The 13,295-nt window shown below is 42.3% G+C and overlaps 3 long non-coding RNA genes across 6 annotated transcripts; all 3 read right to left on the reverse strand.

The window, feature by feature from the left end:
- Positions 1-1,381: 1,381 nt before the first annotated feature.
- Positions 1,382-2,482, reverse strand: LOC132798040 (uncharacterized). 2 transcript variants are annotated; one of them, XR_009633870.1, is made up of 6 exons: positions 2,347-2,482; positions 2,145-2,251; positions 1,798-2,080; positions 1,620-1,736; positions 1,478-1,557; positions 1,382-1,420 (listed from the first exon to the last, which is right to left on the reverse strand). It is a non-coding gene; the product is annotated as an uncharacterized LOC132798040 (long non-coding RNA). The 2 variants fall into 2 exon arrangements; XR_009633869.1 differs by having other exon boundaries at positions 1,802-2,080; positions 2,347-2,475.
- Positions 2,483-2,683: 201 nt separating this feature from the next.
- On the reverse strand, positions 2,684-3,980 carry LOC132798048 (uncharacterized). Of its 2 annotated transcripts, none has more exons than XR_009633885.1 (5): positions 3,752-3,980; positions 3,570-3,686; positions 3,428-3,507; positions 3,294-3,370; positions 2,684-3,219 (listed from the first exon to the last, which is right to left on the reverse strand). It is a non-coding gene; the product is annotated as an uncharacterized LOC132798048 (long non-coding RNA). The 2 variants fall into 2 exon arrangements; XR_009633886.1 differs by having other exon boundaries at positions 3,748-3,980.
- Positions 3,981-10,746: 6,766 nt separating this feature from the next.
- LOC132798045 (uncharacterized) lies at positions 10,747-12,084 on the reverse strand. 2 transcript variants are annotated; one of them, XR_009633879.1, is made up of 5 exons: positions 11,815-12,084; positions 11,633-11,749; positions 11,491-11,570; positions 11,357-11,433; positions 10,747-11,282 (listed from the first exon to the last, which is right to left on the reverse strand). It is a non-coding gene; the product is annotated as an uncharacterized LOC132798045 (long non-coding RNA). The 2 variants fall into 2 exon arrangements; XR_009633880.1 differs by having other exon boundaries at positions 11,811-12,084.
- Positions 12,085-13,295: the final 1,211 nt, after the last annotated feature.

The following is a 13,295-nucleotide window of genomic DNA, read 5'->3' on the forward strand; positions in this document are numbered from 1 at the left end:
ACAATCTCCATACAAAAGGAAAAACAATGACATGGAACATGATACTGACGACAGCATAGACTTTCCACAAATCACAACACCAGATTTTAAAAGCAACTTCGCTAAAAGATTCCTTAAAGCAAGCATGCGACAAGTCGACCAGCATTACAGTGAGCAACAACAAACACACATGCAACAAATACAACACGATGAGATACATCAGCAACAGCAAACAAATCATAAAATCCCTCAATAATACTACCATTCGTCCCAGAAATACATGCCCCTGATGGAAAAACTCCAACAAAGACGAGTTGGTAATTTTAAAACAAAGACAACTGCAGGCAGCGGACTCCGTATCATGATGCCAAGACTTATCAACATATAAGGCTATAATTAAAGGTATTTGAATAAGACGGTTGTTTGCATTATACTCACCAACCCCGCAGCGTTACCAGAAATTGTTACTAAATAATTCGACATGTTCAATCTAGTATATTCTATGGTTGACAACTCAAATACTGTCACCACGTAATTTCAATACTACTTATTTACCAATATGTGAACGAGTTTTCAAACAAAACCCATTATTCTAATTTTTGTAACTAAAGATTGTACAAGGATGCCATTGGCAGCCACGAGCGAATTATTGTATGTATGCAAAGAATTGGGTAACTCAATCAATATGTTCGTCCAGATTTTAAGCCAAGCGTTGCCACTCCATTTTAACATTGCTCACCGTTAAGTGTCCCGCCTATGGACACACCAAAAATTATTGCCGACGCCCTTTCAAATGTATGAAATGCGCAGGCGCGCACGCCACCACTGCCTGCACCAAACTGAAGGCAAACAGCTCCCAAATGCATCAACTGCGATGGAACACACATCAGCAGTTACAAAGGTTGCCCAGCTTTCAAGGAAGCACGGCAAAAGATGACGGCCTACCGAGTCAACACAGAGCAGAAGCAACAGCCAATTTTGCAGAACGACAAACCAGAATGGCGACTCTTTTAAAATCGCATTCTGGAATGCCAGCGACGCTCAGCAACAAAATGAAACAAAAGAATCCATGCATGAAAAGAAAAGAAAACCACATTAAGATGATAATCAATACTACAACTACAGCCAATCCAATTACCTTAAAAGTGTCAGAATCCAAGACGTATGCTGCAATCAATCCATAATCGCACAGAAAATGTGGCACTGCCACTCTCGTATGCGCGGTTATTAGCACCCAATACTCCAGCCATCCAAAGAAGCATTTCTCCAGTCATCTCCGATTGTCCTGTTACCTGCAAATAAAAAGAAAAAAGATATCGTTTTATTGCGCCTATTTAATGCGCACTCGTAATTAGATGCTCTCACATTTTGGCTACAGATGGAGCAACACACTTCTCGCTCGACAACAAAAGGCCATCGGCAATTGTTTCCGCGATTCACTCTGAAACAAAAACAGACAAATTAAATTTCGCTCAATAATTAAATCTCCATTACAGACCACAAACATAACTGATGCATCTACACTGTCCCACGAAGCACTTGTGGTACAGTGCCCAGCTCACTCACACAGACGGCGACCTAGAACATAAACAACAACGTCAAAAATGCAGCCACTCCCAAGATACACACATTATACTTACGATGCTCACCGCACGCACCACTCCACGCAGCAACTAACCTGGGGCAGATGACTTGCTGCCTCACAAATCCACCAACGGGCAAGTGCAGCACGCTTGCTCACTCTCAGAGATGGCGACCTAGAAGAAAAGAACGACAACGTTAGCAAATACAGCCTACACACAGACGCAAACGACATACTCACAACATCACTACACGCACCACCACATGCAGCAACCAAACTGGGGCAGATGACTCGCTGCCTCACATTTCACGATGCCACTGCACACACTGCAGTGGTGGCCACTACAAGCAGCCAGATGACTTGCTGCCTCACACTATCACCAACGGGCAAGTGCAATACGCTTGCATTGTTCATTCAACAATGCAAGCACAGACGATGCTCTCAATTCGGCGCAGATCCTAGACGAGACAAGCGGGGCAGCCGCGCGATGGCCACATGTTTGCCATGATGATAAAAAAGCTGTAAAAACAACATTTATTTTAACTTTTATAATTAAAATTTTGCATAAGCGTTGTTTGTTTACCTTTTCCAAACGTAGTGTTACCAGAAATTGTTACTAAATAATTCCATGTTCAATCTAGTATATTCTATCGTTGCCACTCAAATAATGTCACCACGTAATTGTCATTTCTACTTATGTTACCAATATGTGAACGAGTTTTAAAACAAAAATATTTATTCTAATTTTTGTAACTAAAAATTGTATAAGGATTACATTGTTTTACCTCTTCCAAATGCATTGTATGTATGCAACCAGAATTGGTAACTCAATATTTATGTTAACTCCAGTATTTTATAATAAGCGTTGCCACTACATTTTAAAATTGCTCACTGTTAAGTTTGCCCGCCAATCTGTAATATTCAAATAATTCCTAGAAGTTGCAGAAAAATTGTAATATACAAAAAGGCAAAAAATAAAAATAAACCTTCAGTCTGCGTGCTGAAGGGTCAGTATTACCATTAAAAACTCGCCAGAAACGAAAAAATGGACTTCGCAAATAGCTCTATTTCAAAAATCATTGAACAAAACACAATGATGTGCAGAAAGATGGAAAAAGAATCGATTATTTGTTCAATATTATATCCGATTTTATTTCAATGCACAAAGGAAACAAAATCGTTCAACAAATACAAACATCACCAGTACAGCACCAGGTCTCAGATGAAAGTGCAGACATCTCTATGGAGCTGCAAAATCTTCTAGACGATTTCAAAACACAATATGAGTAGGCGCAATCCAGAAAGAAGATATCCAAATCCAGCCCCAACCAATTGCACAATTGCATCTCGTACTGGCAACCAGAATGGCGACTCTTTTAAAATCGCATTCTGGAATGCCAGCGACGCTCAGCAACAAAATGAAACAAAAGAATCCATGCATGAAAAGAAAAGAAAACCACATTAAGATGATAATCAATACTACAACTACAGCCAATCCAATTACCTTAAAAGTGTCAGAATCCAAGACGTATGCTGCAATCAATCCATAATCGCACAGAAAATGTGGCACTGCCACTCTCGTATGCGCGGTTATTAGCACCCAATACTCCAGCCATCCAAAGAAGCATTTCTCCAGTCATCTCCGATTGTCCTGTTACCTGCAAATAAAAAGAAAAAAAGATATCGTTTTATTGCGCCTATTTAATGCGCACTCGTAATTAGATGCTCTCACATTTTGGCTACAGATGGAGCAACACACTTCTCGCTCGACAACAAAAAGGCCATCGGCAATTGTTTCCGCGATTCACTCTGAAACAAAAACAGACAAATTAAATTTCGCTCAATAATTAAATCTCCATTACAGACCACAAACATAACTGATGCATCTACACTGTCCCACGAAGCACTTGTGGTACAGTGCCCAGCTCACTCACACAGACGGCGACCTAGAACATAAACAACAACGTCAAAAATGCAGCCACTCCCAAGATACACACATTATACTTACGATGCTCACCGCACGCACCACTCCACGCAGCAACTAACCTGGGGCAGATGACTTGCTGCCTCACAAATCCACCAACGGGCAAGTGCAGCACGCTTGCTCACTCTCAGAGATGGCGACCTAGAAGAAAAGAACGACAACGTTAGCAAATACAGCCTACACACAGACGCAAACGACATACTCACAACATCACTACACGCACCACCACATGCAGCAACCAAACTGGGGCAGATGACTCGCTGCCTCACATTTCACGATGCCACTGCACACACTGCAGTGGTGGCCACTACAAGCAGCCAGATGACTTGCTGCCTCACACTATCACCAACGGGCAAGTGCAATACGCTTGCATTGTTCATTCAACAATGCAAGCACAGACGATGCTCCAATTCGGCGCAGATCCTAGACGAGACAAGCGGGCAGCCGCGCGATGGCCACATGTTTGCCATGATGATAAAAAGCTGTAAAACAACATTTATTTTAACTTTTATAATTAAAATTTTGCATAAGCGTTGTTTGTTTACCTTTTCCAAACGTAGTGTTACCAGAAATTGTTACTAAATAATTCCATGTTCAATCTAGTATATTCTATCGTTGCCACTCAAATAATGTCACCACGTAATTGTCATTTCTACTTATGTTACCAATATGTGAACGAGTTTTAAAACAAAAATATTTATTCTAATTTTTGTAACTAAAAATTGTATAAGGATTACATTGTTTTTACCTCTTCCAAATGCATTGTATGTATGCAACCAGAATTGGTAACTCAATATTTATGTTAACTCCAGTATTTTATAATAAGCGTTGCCACTACATTTTAAAATTGCTCACTGTTAAGTTTGCCCGCCAATCTGTAATATTCAAATAATTCCTAGAAGTTGCAGAAAAATTGTAATATAAAAAGGAAAAATAAAAATAAACCTTCAGTCTGCGTGCTGAAGGGTCAGTATTACCAAAAAAAAAAAAAGTGTTCTTATTATAAAAAGCAAAAGCAACAAAAATTAAATCAGTGTCAGTGCAAGTTAATAAAATGTCTACTGGACGCGAAGATTCCTTCAATGGATCTCGTCCTCCATCCGGCTCTGATTACTATCATGACCAGTGCTACATCTCGCCAAGCGACACCACAGACAACGAAGCCAAAATCAGCTTCTGCCGCCTGAGCCACGCCCCGCCAACAACAACAACAACAACAAGACACCAAGACTGCAAGGAGACACTACCAAGTCGACGGATGACGAAGCTCCTAAATCATGGATTGCCGCAAATGACACCCCCTCCATGCAGACTCCAAATCCGCCAAGCCACGGACGACGGCCAATAAGGTAAAACCATATATACCTATTAAGACATCTGCTCCAAAAGGAGACAAACATACGATGCCGCTCTCCGCAGCGCATGCCCAAAAAGGATCGCCAGCACAAAAGGGCGCACTTTTCTGGCATAGCAACAGCATCATCAACTTCTCTAAAATACAAGGCACCAAAAATCAGAGAATATGCAAAAAGAAAACTTAACTGCGCATATTTCCCCGCCACTCCTTCGCAGCAAGGCTGCCGCTGCTATTAATGCAAAACAAACACAGACAAATTGAACACGAACACACTCACACTTTTGCAAACAGACCAGCAGCAGACAAACGCAATCACTCACGAACACACACAAAGTAAAATTTCCCCTTCTGCCGACAACAAAACAGCCAATGCAAATACTGTAATGCCGAACGACTGCAAGGACAGAAAGCGCTCGCTGTCTCTGTCTCTCACTATAGCGCGCAGAGAGAAAGCGACAATAGCAGAGAGAGTCTCTGTGCACACCAATACATGCGCAGCTGAATCTGACGAACGCAATTCTGCCAAGCAGCAACGCATAAATGAGCATGACAGCAATACCAAAGCAATAACTATCAGCTCTCCTGAGTCTGCCACTACGCTGGAAAATAATGCTATGCCCCGCCCCCTCTTCGATTGCAACCATTAAGATGACTCCGTCTCCTGCGAAAAGCAGCCCATGCAATACGAAGATTGTCAAAAATTGGCTCACCAGCGTTCCCCCTCTGCTCCTTGAGCTGCCATTCCCAATAAAAACTATAAACAACCCACCAAATGGACAACAATCTCCATACAAAAGGAAAAACAATGACATGGAACATGATACTGATGACAGCATAGACTTTCCACAAATCACAACACCAGATTTTAAAAGCAACTTCGCTAAAAGATTCCTTAAAGCAAGCATGCGACAAGTCGACCAGCATTACAGTGAGCAACAACAAATACACATGCAACAAATACAATGCGATGAGATACATCAGCAACAGCAAACAAATCATAAAATCCCTCCAATAATACTACCATTCGTCCCAGAAATTATGCCCCTGATGGAAAAACTCCAACAAAGACGAGTTGGTAATTTTAAAACAAAGACAACTGCAGGTAGCGGACTCCGTATCACATGCCAAGACTTATCAACATATAAGGCTGTATTAAAGGTACTTGAAGAAGACGGTAGTCAACATCACACTCACCAACCCCGCAGCGAAAGGGGTTTCGAATAATAATTCGACAACTTCACCACTCCACTCCGTGTGATTGGTTGACAATGAAGTTACTTGAGGCGGGCTTCAATACTCGTTATTTACGAGTATTAAAACACCGAATCACGCAAAACCCATTAAATATTTTTGAAGTGGAGATTGACACCGCTGCCGACGGCAGCCACGAGCGAATTCTTGACATGAAAGAACTGGGTAACCAATCAATAGTCATCGAGAAGCAAGCCAAGTCCCGCGATCCAGCACAGTGCCACCGTTGTCAATCCTATGGACACACCAAAAATTATTGCCGACGCCCTTTCAAATGTATGAAATGCGCAGGCGCGCATGCCACCACTGCCTGCACCAAACTGAGGCAAACAGCTCCCAAATGCATCAACTGCGATGGAACACACATCAGCAGTTACAAAGGTTGCCCAGCTTTCAAGGAAGCACGGCAAAAGATGACGGCCTACCGAGTCAACACAGAGCAGAAGCAACAGCCAATTTTGCAGAACGACAAACCACGCCCACAAAACCCACATGAACCGCCTCCAAGGCGACAATTCAACACATCAGCCCAAGCAACCACTCACTGGAAAACTTCACTGGAAAACAATAAAACCTTCAGTGAAGTTGTACGTGGCAGCAGCAGCAATGTCCGTACTCAGATTCCAGCTGACAAATACTTACCAAAAGCCAATAAACAAAACAGTAAAAGCAACAACCACTCCAACAGCAACATAAAACAGTTCCAATACATCACCAGCAGCAAGCACACCCAACAGGCCACAGCATGATGCAACAAAACAACAAAGTACAACAAATGGCAACTCAAAAAGGCTCCAACAGTCACTTACAAGATTGCGCACGGGCGCGCAACTCGTAAGCCTGGCCATAAAAGAACACGAAATCCTGCACAAAGGCACCTTAAAAGTTCCAACAAAAGCTGCGCCTCGAGCAAAAGCAATTTCCAGTTGTTGATCCTCCATGTGCAACAAATCCACAGCCAACATCACCTGCCACCGTTGCCAACTCGCCAGAAACGAAAAAATGGACTTCGCAAATAGCTCTATTTCAAAAATCATTGAACAAAACACAATGATGTGCAGAAAGATGGAAAAAGAATCGATTATTTGTTCAATATTATATCCGATTTTATTTCAATGCACAAAGGAAACAAAATCGTTCAACAAATACAAACATCACCAGTACAGCACCAGGTCTCAGATGAAAGTGCAGACATCTCTATGGAGCTGCAAAATCTTCTAGACGATTTCAAAACACAATATGAGTAGGCGCAATCCAGAAAGAAGATATCCAAATCCAGCCCCAACCAATTGGCAATTGATCTCGTACTGGCAACCAGAATGGCGACTCTTTTAAAATCGCATTCTGGAATGCCAGCGACGCTCAGCAACAAAATGAAACAAAAGAATCCATGCATGAAAAGAAACGAAAACCACATTAAGATGATAATCAATACTACAACTACAGCCAATCCAATTACCTTAAAAGTGTCAGAATCCAAGACGTATGCTGCAATCAATCCATAATCGCACAGAAAATGTGGCTAAATAATTCCATGTTTCAATCTAGTATATTCTAGCGTTGCCACTACTCCAGCCATCCATTTAATTGTCATTTCTCCAGTCATTTCCGATTGTCCTAATTTTTGTAAATAAAAATTGTATAAGGATTGCATTGTTTTACCTCTTCCTATTTATTGCGCATATGTAACCAGAATTGGTAACTCAATATTTATGTTAACTGGAGTATTTTATATTAAGCGTTGCCACTACATTTTAAAATTGCTCACTGTTAAGTTTGCCCGCCAATCACTCTGAATTCAAATAATTCCTAGAAGTTGCAGAAAAATTGTAATATAAAAACCACAAACATAAAATAAACCTTCAGTCTGCGTGCTGAAGGTACAGTATTACTTTAAAAAAAGTGTTCTTATTACAAAAAGCAAAAGCAACAAAAATTAAATCAGTGTCAGTGCAAGTTAATAAAATGTCTACTGGACGCGAAGATTCCTTCAATGGATCTCGTCCTCCATCCGGCTCTGATTACTATCATGACCAGTGCTACATCTCGCCAAGCGACACCACAGACAACGAAGCCAAAATCAGCTTCTGCCGCCTGAGCCACGCCCCGCCAACAACAACAACAACAACAAGACACCAAGACGCAAGGAGACACTACCAAGTCGACGGATGACGAAGCTCCTAAATCATGGATTGCCGCAAATGACTCCCTCCATGCAGACTCCAAATCCGCCAAGCCACGGACGACGGCCAATAAGGTAAAACCATATATACCTATTAAGACATCTGCTCCAAAGAGGAGACAAACATACGATGCCGCTCTCCGCAGCGCATGCCCAAAAAGGATCGCCAGCACCAAAAGGGCGCACTTTTCTGGCATAGCAACAGCATCATCAACTTCTCTAAAATACAAGGCACCAAAAATCAGAGAATATGCAAAAAGAAAACTTAACTGCGCATATTTCCCCGCCACTCCTTCGCAGCAAGGCTGCCGCTGCTATTAATGCAAAACAAACACAGACAAATTGAACACGAACACACTCACATTTTGCAAACAGACCAGCAGCAGACTAACGTTGCCACTCACGAACACACACAAAGTAAAATTTCCCCTTCTGCCGACAACAAAACAGCCAATGCAAATACTGTAATGCCGAACGACTGCAAGGACAGAAAGCGCTCGCTGTCTCTGTCTCTCACTATAGCGCGCAGAGAGAAATTACAATAGCAGAGAGAGTCTCTGTGCACACCAATACATGCGCAGCTGAATCTGACGAACGCAATTCTGCCAAGCAGCAACGCATAAATGAGCATGACAGCAATACCAAAGCAATAACTATCAGCTCTCCTGAGTCTGCCACTACGCTGGAAAATAATGCTATGCCCCGCCCCCTCTTCGATTGCAACCATTAAGATGACTCCGTCTCCTGCGAAAAGCAGCCCATGCAATACGAAGATTGTCAAAATTGGCTCACCAGCGTTCCCCCTCTGCTCCTTGAGCTGCCATTCCCAATAAAAACTATAAACAACCCACCAAATGGACAACAATCTCCATACAAAAGGAAAAACAATGACATGGAACATGATACTGATGACAGCATAGACTTTCCACAAATCACAACACCAGATTTTAAAAGCAACTTCGCTAAAAGATTCCTTAAAGCAAGCATGCGACAAGTCGACCAGCATTACAGTGAGCAACAACAAATACACATGCAACAAATACAATGCGATGAGATACATCAGCAACAGCAAACAAATCATAAAATCCCTCCAATAATACTACCATTCGTCCCAGAAATTATGCCCCTGATGGAAAAACTCCAACAAAGACGAGTTGGTAATTTTAAAACAAAGACAACTGCAGGTAGCGGACTCCGTATCACATGCCAAGACTTATCAACATATAAGGCTGTATTAAAGGTACTTGAAGAAGACGGTAGTCAACATCACACTCACCAACCCCGCAGCGAAAGGGGTTTCGAATAATAATTCGACAACTTCACCACTCCACTCCGTGTGATTGGTTGACAATGAAGTTACTTGAGGCGGGCTTCAATACTCGTTATTTACGAGTATTAAAACACCGAATCACGCAAAACCCATTAAATATTTTTGAAGTGGAGATTGACACCGCTGCCGACGGCAGCCACGAGCGAATTCTTGACATGAAAGAACTGGGTAACCAATCAATAGTCATCGAGAAGCAAGCCAAGTCCCGCGATCCAGCACAGTGCCACCGTTGTCAATCCTATGGACACACCAAAATTATTGCCGACGCCCTTTCAAATGTATGAAATGCGCAGGCGCGCATGCCACCACTGCCTGCACCAAACTGAGGCAAACAGCTCCCAAATGCATCAACTGCGATGGAACACACATCAGCAGTTACAAAGGTTGCCCAGCTTTCAAGGAAGCACGGCAAAAGATGACGGCCTACCGAGTCAACACAGAGCAGAAGCAACAGCCAATTTTGCAGAACGACAAACCACGCCCACAAAACCCACATGAACCGCCTCCAAGGCGACAATTCAACACATCAGCCCAAGCAACCACTCACTGGAAAACTTCACTGGAAAACAATAAAACCTTCAGTGAAGTTGTACGTGGCAGCAGCAGCAATGTCCGTACTCAGATTCCAGCTGACAAATACTTACCAAAAGCCAATAAACAAAACAGTAAAAGCAACAACCACTCCAACAGCAACATAAAACAGTTCCAATACATCACCAGCAGCAAGCACACCCAACAGGCCACAGCATGATGCAACAAAACAACAAAGTACAACAAATGGCAACTCAAAAAGGCTCCAACAGTCACTTACAAGATTGCGCACGGGCGCGCAACTCGTAAGCCTGGCCATAAAAGAACACGAAATCCTGCACAAAGGCACCTTAAAAGTTCCAACAAAAGCTGCGCCTCGAGCAAAAGCAATTTCCAGTTGTTGATCCTCCATGTGCAACAAATCCACAGCCAACATCACCTGCCACCGTTGCCAACTCGCCAGAAACGAAAAAATGGACTTCGCAAATAGCTCTATTTCAAAAATCATTGAACAAAACACAATGATGTGCAGAAAGATGGAAAAAGAATCGATTATTTGTTCAATATTATATCCGATTTTATTTCAATGCACAAAGGAAACAAAATCGTTCAACAAATACAAACATCACCAGTACAGCACCAGGTCTCAGATGAAAGTGCAGACATCTCTATGGAGCTGCAAAATCTTCTAGACGATTTCAAAACACAATATGAGTAGGCGCAATCCAGAAAGAAGATATCCAAATCCAGCCCCAACCAATTGCACAATTGCATCTCGTACTGGCAACCAGAATGGCGACTCTTTTAAAATCGCATTCTGGAATGCCAGCGACGCTCAGCAACAAAATGAAACAAAAGAATCCATGCATGAAAAGAAAAGAAAACCACATTAAGATGATAATCAATACTACAACTACAGCCAATCCAATTACCTTAAAAGTGTCAGAATCCAAGACGTATGCTGCAATCAATCCATAATCGCACAGAAAATGTGGCACTGCCACTCTCGTATGCGCGGTTATTAGCACCCAATACTCCAGCCATCCAAAGAAGCATTTCTCCAGTCATCTCCGATTGTCCTGTTACCTGCAAATAAAAAAAAAAAAAGATATCGTTTTATTGCGCCTATTTAATGCGCACTCGTAATTAGATGCTCTCACATTTTGGCTACAGATGGAGCAACACACTTCTCGCTCGACAACAAAAAGGCCATCGGCAATTGTTTCCGCGATTCACTCTGAAACAAAAACAGACAAATTAAATTTCGCTCAATAATTAAATCTCCATTACAGACCACAAACATAACTGATGCATCTACACTGTCCCACGAAGCACTTGTGGTACAGTGCCCAGCTCACTCACACAGACGGCGACCTAGAACATAAACAACAACGTCAAAAATGCAGCCACTCCCAAGATACACACATTATACTTACGATGCTCACCGCACGCACCACTCCACGCAGCAACTAACCTGGGGCAGATGACTTGCTGCCTCACAAATCCACCAACGGGCAAGTGCAGCACGCTTGCTCACTCTCAGAGATGGCGACCTAGAAGAAAAGAACGACAACGTTAGCAAATACAGCCTACACACAGACGCAAACGACATACTCACAACATCACTACACGCACCACCACATGCAGCAACCAAACTGGGGCAGATGACTCGCTGCCTCACATTTCACGATGCCACTGCACACACTGCAGTGGTGGCCACTACAAGCAGCCAGATGACTTGCTGCCTCACACTATCACCAACGGGCAAGTGCAATACGCTTGCATTGTTCATTCAACAATGCAAGCACAGACGATGCTCCAATTCGGCGCAGATCCTAGACGAGACAAGCGGGGCAGCCGCGCGATGGCCACATGTTTGCCATGATGATAAAAAGCTGTAAAAACAACATTTATTTTAACTTTTATAATTAAAATTTTGCATAAGCGTTGTTTGTTTACCTTTTCCAAACGTAGTGTTACCAGAAATTGTTACTAAATAATTCCATGTTCAATCTAGTATATTCTATCGTTGCCACTCAAATAATGTCACCACGTAATTGTCATTTCTACTTATGTTACCAATATGTGAACGAGTTTTAAAACAAAAATATTTATTCTAATTTTTGTAACTAAAAATTGTATAAGGATTACATTGTTTTTACCTCTTCCAAATGCATTGTATGTATGCAACCAGAATTGGTAACTCAATATTTATGTTAACTCCAGTATTTTATAATAAGCGTTGCCACTACATTTTAAAATTGCTCACTGTTAAGTTTGCCCGCCAATCTGTAATATTCAAATAATTCCTAGAAGTTGCAGAAAAATTGTAATATAAAAAGGAAAAATAAAAATAAACCTTCAGTCTGCGTGCTGAAGGGTCAGTATTACCATTAAAAAAAAAAAAGTGTTCTTACTAAAACCAAAGCCACAAATAAAATCAGTGTCAGTGCAAGTAAAATAATATGTCTACTGGACGCGAAGATTCCTTCAATGGATCTCCTCCTACAACCGGACTTGATTACGGTCATGACCAGTGCTGCACCTCGCCAGGCGACGGCGAGTTAAACATCACAGACAGCGAAGCCAAGAACCAGCTTCTGCCACCTGAGCCGGGCGCCGCCAACACCAACAACAGCAACAGGATGACTCCACTGCTGGGGGACACTGCCAGGTCGAGGGATGACGAAACTCCAAGGTCATCGATCGCCGCAAGGGACACCCCCCTCTATGCAGACTCCAAATCCGCTAAGACACGGACGACGGCCAATAAGGTAAAACCATATATACCTATTAAGACAACTGCTCCAAAAGGAGACAAGCATACTATGCTGCTCTCCGCAGCGCATGCCCAAAAAAGGATCGCCAGCACAAAAAGGGCGCACTTTTCTGGCACAACAACAGCATCATCAACCTCTATAAAATACAAGGCACCAAAAATCAGGGAATATGCAAGAAAAGAAAACTTAACTGTGCATATTTCCCCGCCACTCCTTCGCAGCAAGGCTGCCGCTGCTATTAAAGCAAAAACAAACACAGACAAACTGAACACGAACACACTCACACTTTTGCAAACAGACCAGCACCAGACAATCGCAA

This window comes from Drosophila nasuta, unplaced genomic scaffold, assembly GCF_023558535.2.
Source record: "Drosophila nasuta strain 15112-1781.00 unplaced genomic scaffold, ASM2355853v1 ctg72_pilon, whole genome shotgun sequence".
NCBI lineage: Eukaryota > Metazoa > Arthropoda > Insecta > Diptera > Drosophilidae > Drosophila > Drosophila nasuta.